This window comes from Chlorocebus sabaeus, chromosome 22 (assembly GCF_047675955.1).
Source record: "Chlorocebus sabaeus isolate Y175 chromosome 22, mChlSab1.0.hap1, whole genome shotgun sequence".
Lineage (NCBI taxonomy): Eukaryota > Metazoa > Chordata > Mammalia > Primates > Cercopithecidae > Chlorocebus > Chlorocebus sabaeus.
The window spans coordinates 36,653,146-36,661,618 of record NC_132925.1 but is presented as its reverse complement, the minus strand read 5'-3'; the positions used below and the strand labels follow the sequence as shown (position 1 = coordinate 36,661,618).

The window sequence follows — 8,473 nt, the reverse complement described above, 5'->3', positions numbered from 1 at the left end:
CACTGCTGATAAAGATTTACCCAACACTGGGCAATTTACAAATAGAACAGGCTTGTTAGGCTTACAGTTCCACGTGGCTGGGGAGGCCTCACAATCATGGCAGAAGGCAAGAAGGAGCAAGTCATATGTTATGTGGATGGCAGCAGCCAAGAAAAAAAAGAAAAGTATTGTGCAGGGAAAGTGCTGTTTTTAAAGCCATCAGATCTCAGGAGACTCATTCACTATCATGAGAAAAGCAGGGGAAAGACCCACCCCCATGATTCAATCATCTTTCACCAGGTCCCTCCCACAACATGTGGAAATCATGGGAGCTACAAGATGAGATTTGGGGGAAAACAGAGTCAAACCCTATCACACATTGACCTTGTACTTCTAGCACACGGAACTATGAGAAAATAAATTTCTGTTGTTTAAACCATTCAATCCATTGTACTTTGTTATGGCAGTCCTCGCAAACTAATAAAACCATCTTCAAATCATTCAGCAACTTGTTTTTATTTTTTTCTATGTTGATACATTTTGCTGTACTTCACTTAACCATTGCACAGGATTCCACTGTATGCATATGCCACAACTGATTTATCCACTCCCTCTCTGATGGACATTTAGGTCTGTCAAAATTTTCTGCTAAAATAAGCAATGTCAAATGGAACATAATCTACATGTTTCTGTGTGTACACTGAGAGTGTTACTCTACCTATACAGCTATATCTGGAAGCACGTTTCTCCAATCTATAAGATGTAGCTACATGCTAGTTTAACATCGTGTCAGATTGTCAAATTATTATCACATGTGGTTAAAACAAGACCTCTCTGCAATATGTTGTATTTTCTTCTTTACATTCTCATCAACACTTGGTATTGTTAGACTTATAAATAATTTTCTAGTCTGTGTGTAAATATCTCAATATTTTACTTTATGTTTCTTCAACTACAATTACGTTTGGTCATCTTTTTATGTTTAGTAAACATTTTAGGCCTGGTACAGTGGCTCACACCTGTAATCCCAGCATTTTGGGAGGCTGAGGTGAGAGAATTGCTTGAGCTCATGAGTTCAAGCCTAGCCTGGACAACATAGTGAGACCTCGTCTCTACCACCACCACCACCACAAACAACAACAACAACAAAACTTGAGCGTCCTCTTTCCAAAAGCCCCTAATTATAACATTTACTCATTTTTAACCGGATTTATTTACCTCTTTCTTAGTGATTTGTATGATTTATTTATGTAGTCTAGTAATTGATCTTCTGTAGTTATGCACAATTGGAAAAAAGTTCTAAAAGTCTACAGCTTATTTTTAACTTTATGGTGTTTCTAAATTGGGGGTAGTTCAATGCATTGAAAATTGTTTATAGCTTGGATTTCTTACGTCTTGTTTTGGAAGTTTTTTCTTATACAGGCATACCTCATTTTATTGCATGTCACTTTATTTTGCTATGCAGATATTGCACTTCTATTACAAATTGGTTTGTGACAACCCTGCATTGAGCAACTTTATTGGCACCATTTTTCCAATAGCATGTGCTTGCTTCATGTCTGTGTGTCACATTTTGGCAATTCTTACAATATTTCAAATTTTTTTATTATCATTATATGTGTTAAGGTGATCTGTGATCATTGATCTTTGTGATTTTTGATATTACTATCAAAATTGTTTTGGGATGCCATGAACCCCAGCCATATAAGATGGTGAACTTAATTGACAAATGTTGTGTGTGTTTTGACTGCTCTACCAACTGGCCTTTCCCCATTCCACTCCTTCTCAGGCCTCTCCATTTCCTGAGACACAACAATATTGAAATTAGGTCAATTAATAACCCCACAATGGCCTCTGAGTGTTCAAGTGAAAAGAAAACTCACATGTCTCAAATGTTCTTAAATCAAAATCTAGAAAGGACTAAGCTTTGTAAAGAAGGTATGTTGAAAGCCAAGGCAGATGAAAAGCTAGACCTCTTATGCCAAATAGCCAAGTTGTAAATACAAAGGAAAAGTTCTTGAAGGAAATTAAAAGTTCTACTCCAGTGAACACACACATTATAAGAAAGCAGAACAGCCTTCTGACAGATATGAGAATATTAGAGGTCCTCATAGAAACTCAGACCAGCCACAGCCCTTCCTTAAACCAAAGTCTGATCCAGAGCAATTCCCTAACTCTCTTCAATTCTGTGAAAGCTGAAAGAGGCGAGGAAGTTATAGAAGGAAAGTTTGAAGGTAGTAAAGGTTGGTTTATGAGGTTTAAGAAAACTACAAGGGAAGGAACAAGTTCTGATGTAGAAGCTGCTGCAAGTTATCCAGAAGATCCAGCTAAGATAACGGATAAAGGTGGCTACACTAAACAACAAGATTTTCAGTGAAGATGACATGGCCTTATATTGGAAGAAAATGCCATCTAAGACTTCTATAGCTATAGAGGAGAAGTCAATGCCTGGTTTCAAAGCTTCAAAGGACAGGCTGACTCTCTTGTTAGGGCCTAATGCAGCTGGTGACATTCAGTGGAACCCAATATTCATTTACCATTCTGAAAATCCTAGGACCCTTAAGAATTATGCCAAGTCTACTCTGCCTATGCTTTGTAAATAGAAAAACAAAGCCTGGATGACAGCACATCTATTTGTAGTGTGGTGTACTGAATACCTTAAGCCCACTATTTAGATCTACTGCTCAGACAACAATATTTATTTTTAAATATTATTGCTCATCAAGAATTCACCTTGTCATCCAAGAGCTCTGAGAGAGATGCACAAGGAGATTAATGTTGTTTTTATCCCTGCTAATGCAACATCTATTCTGCAGTCTGAGAATCAAGGAGTAATTTCAACTTGCAAGCCCTATTATTTAGGTAATAAAGTTGGTAAGGCTATAACTGTCATAGATAATGATTCCTCTGATGGATCTGAAAAGGATTCACTATTATAGATATCATAAAGAACATTCATGACTCATTGAAGGAGGTCAAAATATGAACATAAACAAGTTTGAAAGAAGTTGATTTTAATTTTCATGGATGACTTTGAGGGGCTCAAGACGTCAGTGGAGGAAGTCTCTGCAGATGTGGTGGAAAGAGCAAGAGAACTGGCATTGGAAGTGGAATCTGATGATGTGACTGAATTAATGATAATCACCTTATGATAAAACTTTAGCAAATGAGGAGTTGCTTCATGTGGATCAGCAGAAAGTGGTTTCTTGAGATGGAATTTACTCCTGGGTGAAGATGCTGTGAACATTGTTGAAATGACAACAAAGGACTTAGGATATTGCATAAACTTAGTTGATAAAGTCGTGGCAGGCTTTGAGAGAACTAACTTCAATGCTGAAAGAAGTTCTACTGTGGATAAAATGCTCCCAAACAGCATGAAAGCTTCAGAGAAATATTTTGTGAAAGGAAGAGTCAATTGATATGGCAACCTTCATTGTTATTTATTTTAAGAAATTGCCACAGCCACCTCAACCTTCAGCAACCACTTCCCTGATCAGTCAGCAGTCATCAAACATTGAGGTAACACCCTCCACCAGCAAAGATTATGACTCACTGAAGGCTCAGATGATTATTAGCATTTTTAGCAACAAAGCATTTTTTAATTAAGATATATACATACATTTTCATTTCACACATTATATTGCGTACTTAATAAACTACAATATAGTGTAAACACAATTTCTATATACACTGCAAAATCAAAAAATTCATGTGATTTATTTTAAATGATATACTCTTTATTATTGTAATCTGAATCCAAATCCACATATCTGTGATATACACCTGTATACAACACAGTACAGTGTACTCCTGAGCAACTTAGGGGTTAGATGAACTCACAAATCAAAATCTGTATATAACAGGTCGGGCGGGGTGGCTCACACCTGTAATCCCAGAACTTTGGGAGGCCAAGGCGGATGGATCACGAGGTCCGGAAATGGAGACCATCTTGGCTAACACAGTGAAACCCTGTCTCTACTAAAAACAGACAGGGCGGGCCCCTGTAGTCCCAGCTACTCGGGAGGCTGAGGCAGGAGAATGGCGTGAACCCAGGAGGCGGAGCTTGCAGTGAGCCGAGATCGCACCACTACACTCCAGCCTGGGCAACAGAGCGAGACTCTGTCACCAAAAAAAAAAAAAAAAAAAAAAAAACTGTATATAACATTTGACTCCCCCACAATTTAACTGCTAATAGGCTACTGCTGACCAGAAGATTTACAGATAACGTGAACAGTCAGTTCACACATATTTTATTTTTTTTCTGATATGTACTCTTTTCTTATATGTATTATTATATGTATTTTTGTTATCAGAATATTTTACCATGTTCTTACATGAAGTAAACTAGAGAAAAGGAAATATTATTAAGAAAACCATAAGAAAGATAATATATTTTTTATATATATATATATATTTTTTTATTCACTAACTGGAAGTCGATCATCATGAGGATCTTCATCCTCATTGTTTTCACATTGAGTAGGCTGAGGAGGAGGAAGAAGAGCAGGGTTTGGTCTTATTATCTCAGGGGCCATGGTTACCCTGCAGGTTTTTTCAAATTGTTGTAAATTTCCAAAAAAAACTTTGGTATATTTATTTTAAAAAATCCATGCATAACTCTGGTTTCTCTTCAGATCATATAAATCTTTTGCCTTTTACTAAAGATTTCTGTGGGGAGGAACAGTTATGAGTCTTTATCCAATTTTTGAGGCCTCGTGTTTCATGAGGATAAATTATGAGTGTTAAAAATTAGACCAGCCTGTCCAATATGATGAAACCCCATCTTTACTAAAAATACAAAAAACTAGCTGGGCGTGGTGTTGGGCACCTCAGGAGGCTGAGGGAGGAGAATCACTTGAGCCCAGGAGGTGGAGGTTGCAGTGAGCCAAGATCGCACCACTGCACTCCAGCCTGGTCAACAGAGCGAGACTCTGTCTCAAAAATATAATAATAATAATTTTTAAAACTCCATGTATATGTGAACCTACAGAGTTCTAATTTCTGTTTTTTGATGGTTAACTGTAGTGTTAACTATAGCCACTATATTAAACATTAGATCCTCAGAAACTGAAAGTATGGACTCTTTGACTAACATCTCCTAATCTCCCCCATGCACCAACCATTAGTAACTATCATTTTACTTTGTTTCTGTGAGTTTAACTTTTTTTTTTAATATATTATTATTCCACATATAAGTGATGTCATAGTTTGTCTTTCTCTTTTCAGGTTATTTTACTTAGCATAATTCTTTCCAGGTTCATCCACGTTGTTGCAAATGGCAGCATGGATGAACCTGTTTGAATAATATTTTACTGTGTCATTATACTATATTTAAAAGTTCATTCATTGATGGACATTTAGATCATTCCTATATCTTGTCTATTTTGAACAATGCTACAATGAACATGGGCATCTGCAGATATCTCTTCAAAATAGTAACTTAATTCCTTTAGATCTATACCCAGAAGTGAAACTCTTGGATCATCTGGTAGCTGTATGTTTAAGTTTTTTGAGGAACTTCATATTGTTTTCCATAATGGCTATACCAATTTACATTGTCACCAATAGTGTACAAGGGTTTCCTTTTTCCATATCTTCAACAACACTAGTTATTTCTTGTCATGAGAGTGATTTTTATAATGCCCCTCAAAGTAGTAAATAGCATAATGTCTAAGTAAAATTAAAAAAAAAAATCTATGAGGGGCTAGGCAACGAGATGCAGATTCACAACTCTGTAATAATCTTGCTTAACCCAAGGAGAAATTTAGAAATATTTTTCAAACTGTGATTGACACCCATGGGTGAGTCATAAAGTCAGTTTGATGAGTCACAACCATTATTTTTGAAATGAAAGAAATAAAAGAGAATGGATTAGAATAGAATATCAATTCTTATAGCATTAATCATATTTTCTTGAAATGTGTATGTGCATGCATGTGTACATGTGTGCACATGTACTCACAAATGATCATGGTGTACGTTTTTCTTCTTGTGATTTACAAAATGTTTTGTATACTTTTTATTTTTGCACACCAGAGTAGCTACATATACAAAAACTTGTGAAAGACACAGAATTTAGAGCGGGAGGGAAGAATGGACATTGTGTTTCTCTAGGCACTAATATATAGAAAGGAGAGGAGGATTTGAGTTTATAGTACATCAATAATATCTGACATTTATCAATACATTTTATCTGAATCAGCCCTGTGTTCTGCATTTTACATGAAAGATCTAATTTAATTTTTATAACAGTACCATAAGATAGGGCTATTAATGATAATAAATATTTTACGAGGAGAAAACTAAGAATTAGAGAAACCCAATAACTTGCCAAAGATGTCAAAGTTTGCATTGGGAAGAGACAAAACTCAAGCCTAGGAAAGCTTACTTCTGAACCTGTGCCTCAAACCATTATGCTATAGGATTTTTAGAGCAAACATCCTGTATGGTGAGTTATGGACCAGTTTATAAGCTTTAACTGTTGCTTAGACTAGTGGTTCAATGCCCTTGCTGTATTTGCCCTGCAGTTTCTAAGAACATGCCTTTCCAGGTACAGTGCACAACATTCACTTCTTGTTTGAACTACTAGAAGTTTCTTTTATCAAGCCTCTTGCGCTCCTCTGATCTAGCCCAAATGTAACAACAGGGCATCTTCCTCTAGAGTCTTTGAATTGTTGTCACTCTCTAGTAATAGCTTTACACTTCTTCATTGTTTATTTTAATCAAACCAAAATGCCTTAGGAAGTTATTTAATTTCCCTGAATGCAGTTTGCTATTCTGTAAATAAAAATAATACTATTTCAGTGTTGAAATGGTCAAAAGAGATAATATGTGCACAAAAATTTACACATTGCTTGAGAAATGACATGGATTCAATAAATGAGAATGATTTTTGTTAATATGATAGAATATAATGTGTATTTGATAATTATTTAACAAATATTTTGGGTTATTAGTTTAATTTATTATTAACAAATATTTTGAGTTATTAGTTTGATTTATTAATTTAATTAAGCTTCCAGGCAGGCCCTCTACTAATTTCTCCTTCTTACCTCTTTTAGTTTTCATCTCTCATCCATTAGCTGTCCTCCAACTCTGAATTTATCATCCTTGACTTTGACCTTCCACATGTTTAATTCCTCTAGTCTTACATGGTCTCTTTATTGTGAGCTATGGTTCTTTTCATTCAAAACTCTACCTAGAACACATAGCCTTCACAAAAACTTTCAGTTAATGATAGTTACTTCAGTAATTGTCACAATTACACTGCATAGGTTGGTATATGCTTGGGCTTACCTCTAATTATAGCCACATATCCTGAAAGCCAAGGAAACCCTCTATGTGGTATGTGGTGTCCCTTGAGTTTGTCTGGCTCTCCTATAGACATGAAGCTCCCAAAAGGGTCATGTTTATTAGTTAGTTACACGTTTTATGGAGGGATCTATATACTTTTCTGAACAACAGAGCTGCCCCTCATATTGTCAAGCCCTTTGGTGTTTTGTAATGTTCCCTCTTGAGAAGGATACATGTGGTATCACAAAACCCCATTTCTCTTGCTGAGTCCCAATGAAGATGCTGATTTCATTTTCAGATGACATGTTCTTATATTCTTCCTTGAACTCCTTTACCATTTATACCATCCAAAAAATCATGCTAATGTCGCCTCCTCCAGCAAGGGAATGACATATACAGTGACATGGTATTTTTGTTGATCGTATTGATATATAGTCTAATTTTTTTTATTGGGCATTTTGTGATTATTTTAAGAAGCTATGCTAAAAGGTTGTGTGGGCAGCCTGAGTCTCAAGAGGCTTTAATGATAGTATCTTGGCTTAGGAAGAATATGATGTTTATTGACTATTCCTCTAAGCAATAGAAGTCTTTATTGAACAGTGAATACTTTCACTGTTGCATTTCATATTTGTAGGATTAAAAAGGTTATATGCAAAATAAATCAGGCAATATCAGCTTGGCTCAGTCCCATTCCATAAACCTCAGCTCATGTAAAGCTACAAGATTGATTTCTCAATATTCAATTTCTCAGTGGAGCAAATAGTCAAGACATGCATTAGACTCTGCTCTTAAAAAAAGGCATTAGCATTTGCTCTTTCACGCATAATGATATTGGCTAGATCTTCAATTTGCTTCGGATTTTCCCCATCTTTTCCATGTCCCGCATTACCTCTAAAGTCAATAATAGTTTAGTGCATGGAAGAGTCACAGCAGTATGGAATAGAACGTGAATATATTTGATTTAAAAAAAAAAAAAAAAAAACAGTCCAAGTGTTTTGTAAACTCTGAGGCTTAATTCTACCACCTTTTCTCAGGCAACACTTGCATTGAGATCAGGGGAAAGTTAGCTCAACAAAAACCCCATCCAACCAACATGCAGAAATAACTTTACCTATAATCCTAGTGCTAACACTGAAATCTAGCCACTTCTAACTTGCATAAAGGCACATAACAACAATGCGCAACAGATGAATGGAAAAAA

At 35.9% G+C, this 8,473-nt stretch overlaps 1 non-coding gene across 1 annotated transcript; it reads left to right on the top strand.

Moving 5' to 3' along the window:
- Positions 1-4,593: 4,593 nt before the first annotated feature.
- LOC119625957 (U5 spliceosomal RNA) lies at positions 4,594-4,708 on the top strand. The gene has a single exon (XR_005242170.1). It is a non-coding gene; the product is annotated as a U5 spliceosomal RNA (small nuclear RNA).
- The last annotated feature ends 3,765 nt before the right edge of the window (positions 4,709-8,473 follow it).